We start from the raw sequence: 18,455 nt of genomic DNA on the forward strand, positions 1-18,455 counted from the left end.
TTCTCCTGATGATAACAGCTTCCCTGAAGTCTCACTTTGCCCCAAAGCGGTCAAAATTGATAGCAGCAGAGTTGATTTTAAATCACCAAAGACCCAGACAGACAACAAGGAATAAACGGTTTGCTCCAGGTATTTGGAGGAGCAGAGCATTCTGCAAGATTGCATGAGAGGGACCATTAACAGCACTTTCCTCCGTAAAACAGTTGTCTGTGCATGTGCCCTGGGGATTATTAGCTCAAAGCTCGGATGCCTCCTGGCTCACCTCTAAGTCTTCCCTCGCCCCAGCCCATGACCTTGGATCACACAGCTTCCCCTACTGCTGAGCCTGTTCAGCTGAAGAGTAATGGACAATTGGCTGAGGATAAACTCAAAGGTGAGTAATTACATTTCAGCTTCTGTATCATTCAAAGCTAGTTCTTGTTCATCTCTTCTCCATGTCAACATCAGAGTCATTGCAAGTTGCCCGCTAACGCTTTTCACGTGCTTCTGATCATCTCTAAAGAGCAGGACACCAGCAGCAAGACTTCTATGTTGAGCAGCGCTCCCGCTGTCTTTCTAAGTGGTGCTGGGAGGCATGAGTAAATGCAACAGCGCTTCGTAAGCTGGATACTCCAGTTGGAGCAAGAAGATGTGTTGCTTTCAGCTGATACTTTGGAAACCACATGATGTAAGTTTGGTCATCATTGTTGTTAAACCAAACTGTGCCAGTCCAGAGATCTTGTTTAAAAGACAGTGGTTTTCTGTCAATGGCAGATAACTGGCCATCAGCACCTGCTGGTAGCTAGCCAATCAGTTTGTGCATTTGATTAGAATTTCAGAAGGTAATTGTTGCATTCCCAGGTCTGTCTCTGGCTCAACATTTGACCTTGGACTAATTGCTTATTCTCTCCTGGCTTCAGGTTTTCTATCTTAAAGGGATCATAATAACTTCCAACCACCTGTCTCATCTGGGTATTGACTGGGTTGATGGGGTCATGTTTGTAAAAGCCTAGAAAATTATCAAGAGAGAAAAAGTTCAATGTTTTTTGTGGTTCACGTTGGGAATGTTGCAGGGCCACAGACAGGTAGGGTCTCATTGAATGGAGCCAGCATAACACGCAGGTTTCTCTGCTTCTGTATAACTCAGGAATGTCCCCTTTTGAAAGCAGAACTTCCCATCCCTCAGAACTCTCTGGTTCTCTGTTAATACCAAATCTCAGTGTCATGTGGTAAACCTAGCCTTCTCCTCTGTCTAAACAGGACACGAGTTCTGAGGAAGGAGCTGTGATGTGAGGGCCACAGGCAGTTTCTCAGAGTGTTTCTGCTTCTGTAATACAGCGTCTGACTTTGGGTCCCACAGACCTGGGTTGAGCCCTGTCTCTGCCATTTCCATCTGGGTGACCCCTATCAAATCACTCAGCTTTTCTGCATTACCTTTAACCTGAATACATGTCTAGCACGTGGCAAGCTGTCAGGAACTCTGTGAGCCATGTTAATACTATGCATAATGGTAATAAGTGCCTGTGTTCTCCAGTGCACGAAGCATTGCAGTAAATAGTCCTTCATCAACCAAAAACCCAGCACATCAGAGCTTGGGCATGGCGGGAACATAGCTGCCCACAGTCAGCCATTCTCCAAAGCCTCGTTTTGTGAGTGCTTGGATTTAGGAAGATAGAAAATCCAAAGGAAGCAACTTTGTACCAGGGATTTATGTAGCTTCCTGTAGTGCATTTTTCTGTCACTGCTAATTGAACCCAATCGTCCCCATTTTCCAGGTGCATTACTATGGAGAAGCTCTGAAGAGTTGGCATTGGCAAGAGAGAACTACATGCCAGTGTATGCTCAGCACAGTGACTATGTTTCCTCATTTCGTAGTCACAGCGGCCCCAGTGAGGTAGGTGCTGATGGTAGTCTCTTGTAAGTCTTCTTCTCTTGTTAGCCTCAGAAGAGAAAACAAGGTTTGGTGAGGTCAAGGAACCTCATCAGTACCACTCAGTTACTCAATAGAGAAGCCAGTGCCCAGTCCTCACTCTGATTCCAGAATTCCATTTTGGTCAAGAGAAAATAGCGTGTGAGGGAGTGGGCATTTAGTTTAGCAGTTAAGATGGCCGTGTGCCACATTGGTGTCCCTGTGTTCCACTCCGGTTCCAGCTCCTGACTCCAGCTTCCTGCTAATGGTTCCTCCCATCCAACTGAGAGACCTTTACTGGGATCCAGGCTCCTGGCTCTGGCCCCAGCCTGACAATTGGGGAATGAATCAGTGAATGGGACCTCTCTCTGCCTCTCTTTCTCTCTCCCTCTCAAATAGATTTTAAAGATTTCAATAATAATTAATGGTGCATATGAAGATAATCTGCAAAGTTTGTGGAAAAGAATTAAGATAAGATTGTTTTCTTGCAATTATATTTTTGAAATTCATGCAGTTTTTTCATGGTGCACATTTCCCATGAACTTTTTCAAGATCCTTTGTATACATGGATTTCAAAAATATTTGCACCAAAATAAACTCTCTCCCTCCCTCCCTCCCTCCCTCTCTCTCTCTTTTCAATTTGAGAGAGAGAAGCAAGGGAACTCCTATCCTTGGTTCAATCCCCAAATACACACCTTGGTTGGGGCTGGAGCCAGGAGCCAGGAATGAAATCCGGGTCTCCCACATGGGTGGCTAGAACGCAGTTACTTCAGCCATCACCACTGCCTCCCAGGATCTGCCCTGACAGGAAGTTGGAGCCAGGTGCGGGAGCCGAGAACTGAACTTGAATGCTCCCCTGTGGGAAACGGGCATTTTCACTAGTAGGCTGAACAATCCCTCTGAACCTTCTTTTAGTTCCGCTTCCCACCAATTTCTGAAACAAGATTTATTTATGTATTTGAAAGACAGAGTGGCAGAGAGAAAGAGAGAGAGAGGGAAAATCTTCCATCCTCTAATTCACTCCCCAAATGCCCGCAACAGCAAGGTATGGGCCAGGCTGAAGCCAGGAGCCAGGATCTCCGTCAGGGTCTCCCCATGTGGATGACAGGAAAGTAAGTACTTGGGCCATCTTCTGGCTGCCTTGCATTAGCAAGAAACTGGATCAGAAGTAGAGGTTCTGGGACTGGAACCAGCACTTTGATGTAGAATCCAGGCCTCTCAAGTGGTGGCTTAATCTGCTGTGCCTTAACACCTGCCCCTCCATTAACTTTTTGAGGTATGTTGTATATAACTTTAAGTTTGTTAAATAGCCATGCTTTTAAAAAGTAAAAGGAAGCAGGAAAAAATTATTTTAGTAATGCATTTGCTTTAATACATCATTATAATGTATAATAATATAGAAATTAATAATGAGATATTTTATAATTTTTTGTACTGTCTTTGCAAACCAATTTCATTGAATACTTATGGTTCGTCTTCCTTTGGAGTAAAGACACATTTCAAATGCTCAAAAACTATGTGTGGCTCATGGCTCTGACCACAGCCACCATTTGCAACATTGGCATCAACTGAGTTTATCAGACCTGAGTGTACTGGGGAGGAAATGAATAGATTCTTCATTTTGAACAAAGCAGTAACCAAATGATGTTTAGATGTGCAGAGAGCATTTAACGTGTTCAATCTTGCATTCTTGATTTGTCCATTTTCCCCTTATAGAACAGCTGTTCCTGGAATAGTCTGCCTTCTGAGCTTTTACTTTGTTGTGTATAATAGATATATTTATACGGCTTTGTGCAAATAATGACCTATGGAATGACTGACTTCATTCACTACCATAGGGAGAACGATCTCTTGGGCAGGCAAGAAGACAGGTATGGGAATTTTATATGATTTTTGCCTGCCTCTGTAGTCCTGCCCGGCGCACAGGAGGCTAGCAATATTTTCTCGTGGAAGAAACTGATGGATTCAGAAGAAGAAAGTAGTTATTTTAAGTTTTATTTCTAATGAGCAAAGGGCATCTAAGGTCCTGCATTCTGCCCTCTGAGAATTTGGATTTTAAGACCCAACGTCAACCCCTACTGGATTTAGTTTGCTTAAACCATTTAATTTATGTTTCCAAATGAAATAGCACTGCAAAAACCACAGAAATTGAGTCTACTTTTAAAAGACAGTTGCTGACTTTCCCACTGATAGTCCCCAGTACGTCCACGTCCAGATGTGCTGTAGATGGAGGTGTAGGTCCCAGGCCGCGCCATTCGGCTCACAGCCTCCCAGTGCTGTAGGAGAGGCCCTCGCGCACTGTCTTCCTGGCTCCGACCTCACTGGCCTGTCCTCAAAGCGCTCCCCAGCCCCCTGCCTGACTCACATATGGACTCTCTTCCCACACCGCACCATTTGTACATTAATGTTCACTTCCTATGCTTTCTTCCTGGCTCAACAAGAAGGGAATCTGAGGATGGGCTTGGATCAAATCCTCTTTAGTCTCTGTAGGGCTGGTCCCAACCCCAGCAGGGAACAGGTATCTGCCATTTAACCCTAAATCCCACTTGCCTATTGGACTTAAACATTAATTTCCCTAAAACAAGCAAACATTGTTGTATTGTCAGAATTCTTTCAACTGCAAATGATGAAAATCAAGTCAAACTGATTTTACACAGTGAGCTGTAAGGGCTCCAGCAAGGTCAGAGTGCCAGGGCCTCAGTTTTCTCTGCATTTCTGGGCTCTTCTGATTTCTGTACTTCTTTATTTTCAAAGCAGCTTTTGTCATGAGGTGCTTCCCAACTCCCTTACTGGAAACTCCACATCTACAGCCAGCCAGCTTAGAAATCTCAAGGGGAAGATAGTCCCCCGATCCCATTACTGGGAGAAAAGAAAAGAAAGAAGGGAAAAGGAAAGAAGAGGGAAGAAAAGTCCTGAGACTGTCTCTGGTAGCCTAATCTGTGTCACAGGACTGATTGGCCAGGCCTATGCCACACACACTACCTGGAGTCAAGGGTGGATCTAGCCCCACCAAATCCCCCGGCCTAGAAAGAGTGCAGATGGGTCCTCAGAGGAGAATCTACTAAGTACTCTTAGAGAGAAAGGGAAAATTCATGCTAGACAGACATCGGACAGGGGCCCTCTCTCCACGCCTGTCTTCTATCTTTAGTAGTGGCTCTGCTTTTCCTCTTTGCTGTGTCTCCCACACACCTCACGGTGTAGCATTAATAATATTACTCTCATCACCATTACTGCGCATGCCCAGAAATCCTGCTTTCCCTTGAGCCCTTGAGAACAGGAGCCATCACTCATTCCTCTCTGTGTCTTCAATGCTTATAATTTCTTGCACATAGTGGGTAATTAGAGGGAAGTTTTTGTTTGTTGGTTGGGGTTTGTTTGTTTTTTGGACAGCTGCCCAAATGAAGTAGAAACAGATGAGCCAAATGAGAATTGAGCCTCCGACTTGAGTGACACTGTTTAAATGTTTAAGGCATGATGTTATGGCCCAGGTGAAAGCTCTCTATCATTAACCAATGATATGTAAGGAAGGTGCCCAGAAACAAACTGCAGCATGTATCATTATAAGACTGCTGAGCTGGATTCAAAACAAAACAAAAACAAAAAGAAGCAATCTGATTGGTCCTTGTGAGTACTTCGTTAGGTGTATGGTGATGGGAAAATGTTGACCATCTTGATTTAAGCATGGGTGTTTAGCATCCTGCAGACTCATCTTTTATAGTCAAAGAGTAGAAAGTCCATGTAATTCTTCCCCACTCCTCCTGTGGGAGAATGGACTTGGCCCTTGTCTTCTCCTTGGTTCCTTTCTCCAACCCTTCCTTCCACCCTTCCACTTCTTAGGATTCTTAGCTCCCATCTCTTTCTTTGTCTCTCCCTTTGTCTCTCCTTCTCTGCTTCTTCCCTCTACTTTTGCCCCCTTAGGAATCAAGGCTGCTTATTTACAGAAATTGCAGAAATTCTACTTGTGTGACCTTGGGCAAGTTGCTTCATTTCTCGGAGCTTATTGGAATAATAATAATTTTTACTAATAATCAAGGCAGGCTCAATTACATATGGCTACAAAATACTTAGCACAGACTAGAGTAAGCACTTTGGAGAGGATGGGGAATAATCCCATTTTCTATGAGGTTGTCGAGATGTTAGAAAAAAAGACATGGGGGGACTGTTTTGCTTATAAGATCTCCCTGTCTTAACCACTAACAGAACCCAAAGTGTCTCTGTTTTCTGAGCCTTCTATAAGATGACAGTGCTCTGCTGGGCAATAAAATGGCCACTGCAGAGCGTTTGTCTTGTAATGTCCACTGACCCTCTGCCCTGCTGGACCCCTTTGGATAGATTTCTAGCATTAGCTGGCCAGCATGGGGAGGATATATAATGTTGAACTTGGATTTTGAACCCCTTGAGCCCTTTTCCAGAACTACTTAGCTAAGAGGCCACGGGCCAAACACCCTTGCCCCAGCAGCAGGGACACCCCGGATATGCTTACCAATAGTCTTTGAGGGCTCCCCTCTCGCCTGTGCATGGAGAGCTTCCCTCTAGAGTCTGTTCATGTTTGACACTTTGTCAGTGTTCAGTAACTCTCTGTGGACTAAAATGGACAGGTCAACCTCTTCTGGCATATACAGTACTGAGTCAATGAATGAATGGGTGTGCTATAAATGCTTAAGTGAATGGTTGATGGTACACAGTAGATGATCCCTAAATATTTATTGAATGAGCAAACAGTGGAATGAATGAATGAACAGCAAATCAGTTGTGTCTGTAGCTGGTACTTTCCATATGTTTTAAGCTGCTCTTTGATTTATTTTTTGTAGTTATAATTTAGCCCCAACAAACTGTCTAAATTTATGATTTACTTTCATTTTCTGTTGGTGAATTTTGAAATAGATGTTGATCATCTACGTATTGAGTCCCATTTTCAAATAGCAAAGAGATGTTTTCCAAGCTCCCGGAACTGAGCCTGCCGCACAAGGGAGGGAGGGCGCTTCCATACCCCTAATCTCTGTTATGACATATCTCCATGAGTAAGGACTGGGGGCCACGGGGGAGGCTCGTGCCCCTGGCTTGAGCAGAAGAGGGTTGTCCACAAATGACGCGAGAGTGGAGCCGTCGTGTTCCTGTATATACTCGGTAGATATATGTACCCGCCGGAATAGGTCGATTTAATCCTTGGCCGTCATTCATTTCACTCTCCTGAATGCTGTGGTATTTCCAAAGGGTGACTGCTTTTCTTCTGGGTTAAGTAGAAATCTGTGCTTAAGTCCAAACCACTTACTTTAGATACATTCAGCGACATCGGGATCTTTTGTCCTGGCAGAGTTCCTCGTGTTCAAAGTCAATGTATTGTCACCTGACCTTGCAGGCACTGACAGAGCCCTGCATCGAGGACCACAACCCTGCACCCACAGCCCGCTGAGTTCTTCAGACAAACCTGGGACCCAGAACAGAGTCATTTACCATTGACTGCAGCAGTATATACAAAATTAGAAGGATTTGGAATTTAATTCTGCTGTTTAGGGTTGTTTCAGGTCTGTTTAAGAAGGTTGAGAATATTCACATAGAAGAAAAACATTAGGGACTGGCGCCGTGGCTCGCTAGGCTAATCCTCTGCCTGCAGTGCCGGCACCCGGGGTTCTAGTCCCCGTTGGGGCGCCGGTTCTGTCCCGGTTGCTCCTCTTCCAGTCCAGCTCTCTGCTGTGGCCTGGGAAGGCAGTGGAGGATGGCCCAAGTCCTTGGGCCCTGCACCCGCATGGGAGACCAGGAGAAGCACCTGGCTCCTGGCTTTGGATTGGCGCAGCATGCCAGCCGTAGTGGCCATTTAGGGGGTGAACCCACAGAAGGAAGACCTTTCTCTCTGTCTCTCTCTTTCTCATTGTCTAACTCTGCCTGTCGAAAGGAAAGGAAAGGAAAGGAAAGGAAAGGAAAGGAAAGGAAAGGAAAGGAAAGGAAAGGAAAGGAAAGGAAAGGAAAGGAAAGGAAAGGAAAGGAAAGGAAAGGAAAGGAAAGGAAAGGAAAGGAAAGGAAAGGAAAACTTTAGAATAATTCAAGTTAACATTCTGTAAGATGTGAAGTTACTGTAGTGGCAACATTTTTTTAAGATGAATTTACTTATTTGAAAGGCAAAGTTACAGAAAGGCAGAGGCCATGTGCGGGGGGGGGGGGTTGAGAGAGAGAGAGAGAGAGGTCCTTTATCTGCTGATTCACTCCCCAGATGGCCGCAATAGTTAGAACTGCGCCGATCTGAAGCCAGGAGCCAGGAGCTTCTTCCAGGTCTCCCACGTGGACGCAGGGGCCCGAGGACTTGGGCCATCTTCTACAGAACTTCCTCAGACCACGGCAAAGAGCTGAATGGGAAGTGGAGCAGCTGGGACTTGAACTGGCGCCCTTATGGGATTCCAGCACTGCAGGCGGCAGCTTTACCCGCTATGCTACAGTGCTGGTCCTGACAACGTTCTTGAAACATTAAAAACTGCAGTTAACTTCATGCATGTTTTGTGCACAGGTTGGCGTCAGGCAGACCAGGTAACTGAATTGCTTGCCTCTGTCCTTGTCATTTGCAAATGTTGCTGTTGTGTGGCTGTCTTATTATTTTTCTCTATCACTGGTTTGATATTAAAAATCAAGTGTCACATCTATTGATAGGAATGCAGATTAGTACAGCCATTGTAGAAGACAGGAGACTCTTCAAAAAGCTAGAAATAAAACCATCATATGATCTAGCAATTCTTCTTCTAAGGAGATGAGAGCACTTTTAAAAAGTCCATAGGAAATGGAATTAAAAGATAAGTTTATTTTGTTGAAAAAATTTTTGAAATCCATGTTAAGATCTTTATTTAAAAAGTCCATAGAAGGGGCCAGCACTGTGGCATAGCGGGTAAAGCCACCGCCTGCAGTGCCAGCATCCCACATGGGCACCAATTCAAGTTCCGGCTGCTCTACTTCCAATCCAGCTCTTTGCTATGGGCTGGGAAAACAGAAGAAGATGGCCTAGGTCCTTGGGGCCCTGCACCCATGTGGGAGACTCAGATGAAACTCCTGGTTCCTGGCTTCAGATAGGTGCAGTTCAGGCTGTTGTGGCCAGTTGGGGAGTGAAGCAGTGGATGGAAAACCTTTCTCTCTCTCTCTCTCAGCCTCTCCTTCTCTCTCTGTGTAACTCTGACTTTCAAATGAATAAATAAATCTTTTTTAAAAAAAGTTAATAGGAAATAGCTATTAAGAAAGATCTATGGAGATATGAAACAGTGGGTAGAAGGGCGGGTACAGTGGGAAGAATCACCATGTTCTTAAAGTTATAAATAAATAAATCTTTTTAAAAAAGAAAAATCTATGGTAGATTTTAAAATTACCCTATCAATATAAATTTATCTTTTAATACCTTTGTCCATGAACTTCCTAAAGTACTCTTATATATCCAAAGGAAATTAAATCAATATAGCAAAGAGTTGGCTGTCATTCCATATGCATTGTAGCATGATTCCCAGTAGTTATACAGTATCAACCTAAGTGGGAATCACCAGAAGTAGGGATGAAGAAAATACAGATGTGCGTGGAATACTATTCAGCCTTTAAAATGACATCTTGCCATTGGGAAAACATAGATGAACCTAGAGGACATTATGCTAAGTGGAATAGGCCAAGTGCACAAAAAGGTAAATACTGCACAACCTCAGTTGTACTCAGAATGTAAAAAAGTCAAACTCATCAAAGCAGAGAGTACAATAATGGTTAGCAAGTGGGGACAAATGGCAGGTGGGATGGGGTGGGGGGCGGTGAGGCCCGAGAGCTGTAGGTCAAAGGATAAAAAAATTTCAGAGAGAAGGAATGAGCTCAAGGGCTCTGTTGTACACTATGACTGCAGTGACTAACAAGATTCAAATGCTTGAAAATCACAAGAAAAACAGATCTTTTTAAAGTTACCATCACAGTGAAACAAGTATGTGGTAATAGATCCATTCCTCAGCTTGATGTAGCCATTCCAAAATGTTTACATACATCAAAGCATCATGTTGTGTATCATAAACATGTATATAATTTTGTCAATTTAAAAACAACTTACATGTTTACATATAATTTTTTTTAAAAAGTTACATGGGAGAAATTGACCAAGAGAAATTTTCATACTCTTACATTATCAAGAGATGCCAGGGTGGATTTTTCTTCTTTAGGCAAAGTCTATTTTAAATTTCACCCAAATGTGTCCTAAGCTAAGCCTTCCAGGTGACCATAAAGGACTGTTTCTCGCTCCTTATCTGTAAGGATACATCTGATCTGTATTAGAATCTAGTTAGAACCAAATGTGAGCGTTATCCAGCTGCTTTCTAATGAGCCCTTACACTTCTACCGGCTAGTTTCACAGCAAGCATGCCTAAATCTGAAACATTTGAAAAGTAGTTCATTTCTCTTGATTTCCCTTCCAGAGAAAGAAACTTAGCCAAATTGTTGAAAAACCTGCTATTACATACCCAGGGGTGTGACGGTGTAATGGTTTGATTGGGGACAAAATTAGTCATTGAGGATAGCTCAATTGTATTTCCAAAGCTTTAATACACAGACTTAGACACGTGATATTAATGACTGCAAAAAATACTACTAATAATAAAATTAAGCAAAATGAAATCCCAGTGTTTTCTCATTTAAAAGAAAATAGGCAAAGTCAGCTCCTTCCTTTGAGTACAGGGATTTGCGTTTCCTGGAAATGGTTCATCGATGTTCTCATCCCAGCCTGTGGGTGTGCAGTGGCCCTTTTGGAATAAGGAGTGGACAGTACTGAGCTCCCTCCTGGGACTGACCATGCCAAAGTGACTTTCCTAAGCAAATGACCATGCTTCATAAAAAGTACGTGACGGAAGAGAAGGATCAGTGGGATACTGCCTGTCTGCAGTCTCTGACCAGACCCTTTCACTGTAGGCAAGCCCCATGTGGCAGAGTTCAGGGGAAACAGTGGGAGCCCCTGTGGGTAACGAGGGCCCCACCTTCCAAAAACTGGCTTTCTCTTTATTTCTAGGTAGACAATGTGTGATGGTTAAGTCCTGGATGTGTAGAGTCTGATTACGAAGGCTGAAACCTGCTTAGCAGTGATGGGGCCACAGGTAAGACCATTCCTCCATCGTTTATGCAGAGTGTATTTTCTGTGCCAGGTGCTGGGGGTGGTCCCAGCTTTGAGCAAGACAGAGGAGATCCCTCCTGAGAGCTACCTTCTAGTGAGGTCAAACAAAATAGACAAGTAACCAAGCCTGCGGGCAAACAAGAGCATCTTCGATTAGGACGACAGCAGGGAGAGGGTGGGGTCTGCTTCTAGACTGATCCGCACATTGGGGAGCCGACCTAGCGGGAATGAGGGCACCCTGATCTGAAAGAACAGTGTTTCAGGCAGCGGGAAGAGCAGACAGCAGGATGCACTCCTCTGAGCCTTGCGGGCCACGTGAACTTGTTTATCTGATGACCTCCGCGCAGTCCCTGAAGGGCTTGAAGCAGGGGAGTGACATGACAGGAGCTGCACAGAGGAGCGAGAGCCTGCATGCCCTCATCTGGCATTTCCGGGATGACCCAGGAATGGCGACAGCCCAGATGCTTTTCAGAGAGCAGGGAATTCCAATGACACTGCTCAGCGCAAGGTAGGGATTCCAGGTGCTGCTGAGTAGAGATGCTGCCGTTTGTAAATGTGGTGGAAAGAGGCGGGGGGGGGGGGGGGGCGAGGCCAGGGAAGCCAGGGGGGTCAGAGGAAACCAGAAGTGGAAGTGAGAACAAATCCTTGACCACTCTGTTGAACTGAACTTGAATCGGTTTTTTTTCTGCTGTGGCCAATGCTCGAGGTACCTGGGTTTGTTACTTAGTGCAACGGGGTGGAGGTTCGGATTCACAACTTCTGCCCCAGTAAAACAGCTTGGACCGATAGAAACTGTGGCCTCTTTGAACTTTCTCCTTCCTCCATGTAGTGCAGGCCCAAGAAGCAAAGCACTGAATGCAGAGTTTCGGCACAGTTGGCAACTGAGGCATAGGAAGAACTCAATAAATATTAGCAGCCGGTGTTGTGTCTTCACTTCTCATTATTACCACCCCCCCCCCATCTGCCTCATCCTCACTGAATTCCATCTTGTGGGAGGGCAGGTCACCATATGATTGCCTGTTTCTTTTCTCCTAACCCAACGCTTACCCTCCCCAGGCTCCTCGTTTGTCTCTGGATTTCACCTGAAACACTGTGGAAGTGAAATAATCCCAGTAGCCGCCATTCTCTGAGCCTGCAGCCTGCACAGAGGCTGGGCCCAGGTCCTTTGTTCATTCTCGATTGTTAGAACACTCTTAATAGCTTTACAGGTAAGGACATTGAGGTTAGGAAGACTCCGTGACTGCTGTACAGACCCTCAGCAAGAGGCAGAGCTGGGATTCAGACCATCATCTGGCTGACCTTGGTGTCCCTTAGTATGAAGCAAAAACAATGCAAAGTCAAAGCATCCACCCAGGCCCCTCTAAAAGCACCAGGGACTTTAGAAATCAAAGGAAGCTTCCAAATGAACAGGGCACAGAGATCAGACCTAGTGCATGGAGCTCCCTTGGGTCAGCCCAGAGTCCCAGAATGTGGCCTGACCTCAAGGGAGCCTTTGTGCCCCCCTGGCCGGGGGCCAGTGGCAGCACAATGCAACCAGGTTACGTTGACTGTGGCCATGTGGTGGTGTGGAAGCCCCCGGCCCCCTTCCGGCCTCTTTGTCCTGTTTAGTGCTCCATCTGCGGGGCCCCTCTCACACAGCCCTGCTGGTCTTGACTCTGAGGCGAAGGAGTAAACATCTTGGGGCTCTTTATGAGTTTATTTCAGAAGATGGAGCCTGTTTGTCCCCGGGGCCCGTCCCTCTTTTATGGCCCGCAGCCCTTCTTGACAAATTCTAGTGACTGGAGAGAAACCCCGCTTTCTACAGCAGATCATTCAAACACCACCATAAACCCAGGGCCATAAAATATTATTTGCGGGGCATAAAAAGAGGGTAGATTTTCCCAGAATGGCAACTCAGGCCCTGCTTTCTCCCGCTGGGAAAGGCGGCACAGGGATGCAATCGTTCCTAAATTCCTAATCTTGTGTTCCACTTTGTGAACTAACCCTGTAGGGAGAGCAGCCGAAAATATTGATTCATTTGTGCCACAGACTCAGAAATGTTGGCAAGTGGAACGGGGTGTTGCCTTGCTGGTGTGTCTTCTGTGTGAACACACAGACCCCAATGTCTATATGGGGTTCGCAAGGCTTGGAATACGAAATCCCACCCTTGGAGGACTATTGGGTTTGCACTTTCTTTCAGTCCAGTTTTCTGGTCATTTCCCAGCCAACCCGATCAGCAGTCCCCCATGGCATGGTGCTTTTGACTGAGCCTGTCTCTCAGGGCAAGCCCTCACCCTCACTCCCCACTGAAGACTCAAAGGAGATTCCTAGTTGGCCCCTCCTTGACAACCTCATCTGAAATAATTCGCTCCTCTCCTTAACCATTCATCTGGCCAGGAATGAGCACTCTCCAAGTGCCAGGCCCTGTTCTGGGAATGGGGTTACAGCCCCAAGGAGCACAGAGGAGGCCCGGCTGCTATGAAGCTGATTGTTCATGGGGGCAGAAACTGCACACACTTGTGGTCCCTATCTCCAGATAAAAGTCACTGCCCTTTATCTGAAGCCCTTTGACCCAGACAGGTTTGTTGGAAATTTTGAAAAATTTTGAAAGATAAAATGGGGCATTATCACTTAATGTTTTTCCAGTCTGGGAAAGTACCCATGCATTAAATGTTAATGTTTCCTTCAGTGAAAAATTGGAATAAATCAGGACAATCAATGGCCTTGTCACTGAGGTCCGGTTTTGCCACCAAAGGAATTTGAAGACCCCTGTTTTCAGAGTTGCTTTTTTTTTTCTAGAAGAACAAGTACTGAGTGCCAGGTAGGCACCTGACCCGTGCTAAGTGCGGTCACGGCCACCACGGCTCACCCTCAGCACTCCCCTGGTTCTCAGTGTCATCTGTTGTCACTCCCGGGCACTCCTGCACTGTAGACCATGCTGTTTCCGCTGTTGTCTCTGTGTGCATGTGTTTAAGAGGACTTGGAGGTGCTCAGAGGCTCAAGGCTTGGTCCAAGCTTTCACAGCTGCAAAGTGGCTGAGCAGGAGCTCGAACTCCAGGCTGCAGAGCTGGCATCCTCAACCAGCACCCAACACCTCCAGCTCCAGAGAAAAGACGGCAAAACAGGGAATCCAACAGCTGCCACTGTGTCTACGCAAGTGAAGGCAAGTGGAAAGCAGAGACAGTTATCCAGATAACTCCGTGAAGGGCCCTTGGTCAGTGGGCCAAGTACTTCTGGACTCCAGGGCACTCCGGTGCCAGGTGGCTCCTGTGACCTTTGGGAGCACCATTCATAGCCAGTAAATGTCCTGCCACTTTTCAGCACCGTTGCACAGAGCCTGGGTTGGGGAGATGGAGGTCCAAGGGTGCAGCTGGCTCGCCTGCCCTAGGCATCAGAGGCCACTGGGGTTAGGGGGTGGTGGTGGGGTGGGGGAGAGGAGATGCCAGGTGCAGAGACCTCCCTCTTGTTTTAGAATTTCACTTCCGGTGGACAGATCGCAGGCCACATGGGAACGAGAAAATGGGTCCCCAAGTGGTCCAGGAGAGCGCTGAGAACCTTCAGCGCCTCCTCCTCCTGGCTGCTCCTGTCCCAGGCGAAAGACAGAGCAGGCCGGAAGGAGCTGGAGCCTCCTCTCCAGCGGCTGTGTGCTGGAAGCCAGGCTGGGGAGGGGTCTAGGGTGCTGTGTAAGTCAGGACCGGGAAGGGGGCCGCTGGAGCCTCGGTCTGCGCACCCTGGGTGTTACGGGAGAAACTCAGCAGCCACCCCTCAGAAGGGCCCAGGCCACAGATTTTGCACTCAAGGTCAAGGGTATGCCGATGGATGGCGCAAAGTGAATGTGTGTGTGTTTCTTCCACCTTCCGCAGCTGGAGGAGCGGCATGATGGCGAACGGGAATTGCGCTCCCGCGTGAGGCACGGTTTGGGGGTGGCGCTCCTGGCGTGCTGGAGGACCCGGGTGGGGGTGGGGGGCCGCACACCCAGCCATCCCGCCCCTCTGGAGTCCCAGCGACCTCGGGGATCTGGAAGGGTCTAGAAGTTCCGGTGCTTGAAACCTGATTTTGTCGAATTTCGCCCTCTTCTCACCTGCGGGCTTCCTCCGAGTTCCGCGCGGCAGGACCACGCGTCACGCCCAGGTGCGCTGGCTCGGAGGCAGAAGAGCAAGCGTGCCTCCGGGTACCCCGACTACACTGGGGGCCCCTGCAGGATGCGCGCGCCCACCCTCTCCCGGAGGTGAGAGCGAGGAGCAGGTCCCCCACGAAGTTCCAAGTTGGGCCATTAGTCTGCGGCGCCCCAGTCCGGGATAGACGAACCAAGGGGAGCAGCCAGGGGAGTTGGGGTTCAGCCTCCCACGGGTCGGTGGCCTTGGAAGGGGCGCAGCTAGGCAGGCGGCTGCAGGCAGCGGCTGCGGTGCGGACCTCTCCCTCTCCCAGCAGATGCCTGGGGGATGGGGAGCCCAGAGAAGGGGGCACACGGAGGGGGGTGCACCCCGCCTCCTGCACCCCAGCCCGTAGTACGGCTTTAAAATCCTGCGGAGTTTGTCATAGGCCGGTCTCACCACGCATGCGCATAGGCAAAGTTGAGTTTTTCCTTTCTTTTTCCCCCCTCTTCCCTCTCTCTTTCCAGCCGCCTTTGGTTCTGCAACTTAATTTTTTTTTTTTTTCCCTGAGAACACTAAGGGAAGAGGAGTCCGGAGAGAGAGAGGGAGGGAGGGAGGCAGTTGGCCAGAAGGGTCGGGGGGTGGGTGGGGGGGACACGGTCCCCGCGGCCGGTCAGTCTGTCTCGGGGCGCAGGATCGCGTGGAAAGCTGCTACGAGCTCCCAGGCGCCGCCTCCGCCGCCCGGAGTCCCGTTCGGTGCGGCCGTTGCCCAGCGAGCTCCTTCCGCCGCCGCCGCGGTGTCCCTGGACCGCCCGCCTGCCCGCTTTCCCGCCCCTCGGACCCGGGCACCCTCGGAGGAGGTGGGCGGCCTCGCCGGCCATGGACCGCTGGAGCTGAGTCGCCGCTGCGGACCCCCGAGCTCTCGCCCCTCCCCAGCCCCGCGCCCGCGGTGCCCTCGCTCCTCTTCGCCCTTCGCCCTTCGCCCTGCAAAGGCGAGGAAAAGCGGGAGATCAATCCGAAGAGAGCGAGAGCAAGAAAGAGTTGCGTAGCGGGGGAGCCGGCGTCTCCCCTGAGGCAGTCGCCCATTGGCCCACCTCGCGAACCCGGCGCGCGGCAGAACGTTGCGGGGGGCGTCTTCCACTTAATTCGCTACCCGCTTTGGCCGGACCCTAAAATGAAAGGACAGACTTTGGCTGGGACTCTTGCAACTCAATTGGCTACCGGTGCGTTTGCCGCGGCATCTCCCGGAGAAAAAGCTGCGCGCGCCTGATTGTTCCGTGGCCGCAAGGCTACAGCGGGTGTGCGTGTGCGGGTGTGTGTCTGTGTGCGTGCCCAGGCGTCCACACGCCAACTCGCGGCCGCAGGAGCAGCGCCTGGAGGCAGACGTTTCGGCCACAGACCCTGAGAGGAGGAGCCGGAGATCGGGAGGCGTGAGCCGCCGGGAGTTTGCAGAATCCGTGTTGTGCATGAACTGGGGGCACCTGGGCGCACGCATCGCCCTCCCCCCGCCTCCCCGCCCCGGGCCAGAGTTGAGTAGTGGGGCATTTTTTTTTCACTCTCTTGTGAAGAATTTTTTTTTATTATTTGTTGTAAAGTCTTTTGCACAATCACGCCCACATTTGGGGTTGGAAAGCCCTAATTACCGCCGTCGCTGATGGACGTTGGAGAGGGAGCGCCTCGCCGCGGAACAGTCGTCTGCGCGCCCTCGCCGGACCCGCGGCTCCCTCGTTGCGCCCGGGTCGGGCCTTGCCCTTGCTGCCGGCCGGCGAGCGTCTACAGCTCCTCGGTTCCAGGGCGCATCTCCGGGCCGGGTCCCAGAGCCCGCTTCGGCGCCGGCTCACTGCGCCCACCCGACGAGCGCCGGAGGACTCCGCAGCCCTGTGCCCAGACGCTCCCTCAGGTTTAACCCGACCGTTCCGCTCGGATTCCTCGGCTGCCCTCGCTCGGGTGGCGACGGCACCCTCGTTGTACCCCCTCCCCCCTCGCCATGAAGGTAGGTGTTCCGTGCGCCGCCGAGGCTCGCCAATTTTTAACTTTTTTTTCCCTTCCCTTTTTGGAAGTTCATTGGGTTTCCTACACCTCTCTTCCTATCCCTCCATTTCTCCAGCCGCCTCGAGAGGCTGGAACTGCAGCGTCGCTGGCAGGGACCCCCGCCTCCCGGGCCCCTTAGCCCCTGGCGCAATGCCTCTGCGTCCTGGGAGACCTCTGGTCGGCGTTCCGAGAGTTCTGCAAACCTTTTCGACGGGAGGAAAAGTAGGGAAGAGCGATGGCAGAGAAACTCAGTGCGGTTCACGGACGCGCCTCTTTTTACGCTGAGAACCTAGCGTGTAATTTACTACGTATATTTCAGTAACGGGATGATGATTCAATTCAACAAATATTTACCGAGCGCCCACTGCGGGGGGCTCCCAGAGGGTGTGTAGCCCGGACTTGGAAAGGGGGCTTCTTGCTTGGGAGAGCGGGCAGCGGAACTAGCGGCCCACCGCCCCAGAGCTACGCAGTCCCCCCAACCCACCGACGGAGCCCGGGCTGCAGGCTCGCCCCGGCCGCGTAGCCAGAGCAGAGCAGCAGGCCCCTGTGCCTTTAAGAGTGCCTGGCTGGGGGCCAGCGCGCACCCCGGCGCGGGGAGCGGGGTCGCGTTATTAGCATTATTAGCCGCCACTGGGTGAGCCCAGGCACTTTGCAGCGCTGGTGGGGGCGGGGAGTAGTGGTCGCGAGAGCTCTGATCCGGTCGACCGGGAGAGCGCGCCCCGACCCCCTGAGTGGAGTCCGCCCGGTGCTTTGGAAAACACTTGGGCCTCCGCGTTGGGCGAGCAGGCGGGGGCCAGTTTGTGAACTCGTGTTTGTTTTAATTGTCAGTTGTATGTTAAAGCCGAGTCACACACTCGGAGGGTCACCCAGAGTTCACTTTTACGAAAAGTTAGCGTTTTTCCCTGCAGTATATAAACTTGCTGTTTTCCAAATAACTTTTCCCTCTCTGGCCTCCATGCCTCGACCCCTTATTTCCATTATTTATTTATTTATTTATTTTGGTCTTTACCATTTTTAGTTTGCTAAAGAATAAGGTTAGAATTGGAATTAAGATGTTTCCTAAAATCAAACGACCCCTTACTCCTCTCCTTCCTTTATCCCAAAGGTTAAAAAAAAAAGCCACCCCCACGACCTGGAGCCCCCACGGCGCTGTTTTACTCCGATCCCAGTCTTGGCGTCGGGGGCCCTGCCCCTCGATCGCAGTGTGGAAGTAACTCGGGCCCTGCCGGGTCCGCACCTCCCCTGCCCCAGCGCGTCCACCGCGGAACCATCCCGACGCAGGGGCAGGGTTTCTGGATGGCCGAGGCCGGGGGTAGTTTGCAGGGGGCCAATTCTGGGAGCGCGCGGCGACTCGCGGGCA

The 18,455-nt window shown here is 49.5% G+C and overlaps 1 long non-coding RNA gene and 1 pseudogene across 1 annotated transcript; one reads left to right on the forward strand and one right to left on the reverse strand.

Annotated features, from left to right (window-relative positions):
- The first annotated feature begins 502 nt into the window (after positions 1–502).
- LOC127492329 (uncharacterized) lies at positions 503–11,499 on the forward strand. Its single transcript, XR_011379507.2, has 4 exons — positions 503–667; positions 1,755–1,873; positions 10,890–10,974; positions 11,339–11,499. It is a non-coding gene; the product is annotated as an uncharacterized LOC127492329 (long non-coding RNA).
- Positions 11,500–15,737: 4,238 nt separating this feature from the next.
- LOC149124349 (uncharacterized) lies at positions 15,738–16,837 on the reverse strand (annotated as a pseudogene).
- Between the last annotated feature and the right edge of the window lie 1,618 nt (positions 16,838–18,455).

Source organism: Oryctolagus cuniculus, chromosome 10, assembly GCF_051225735.1.
Source record: "Oryctolagus cuniculus isolate XC-2025 breed Fujian yellow rabbit chromosome 10, ASM5122573v1, whole genome shotgun sequence".
In the NCBI taxonomy this organism is placed as follows: domain Eukaryota; kingdom Metazoa; phylum Chordata; class Mammalia; order Lagomorpha; family Leporidae; genus Oryctolagus; species Oryctolagus cuniculus.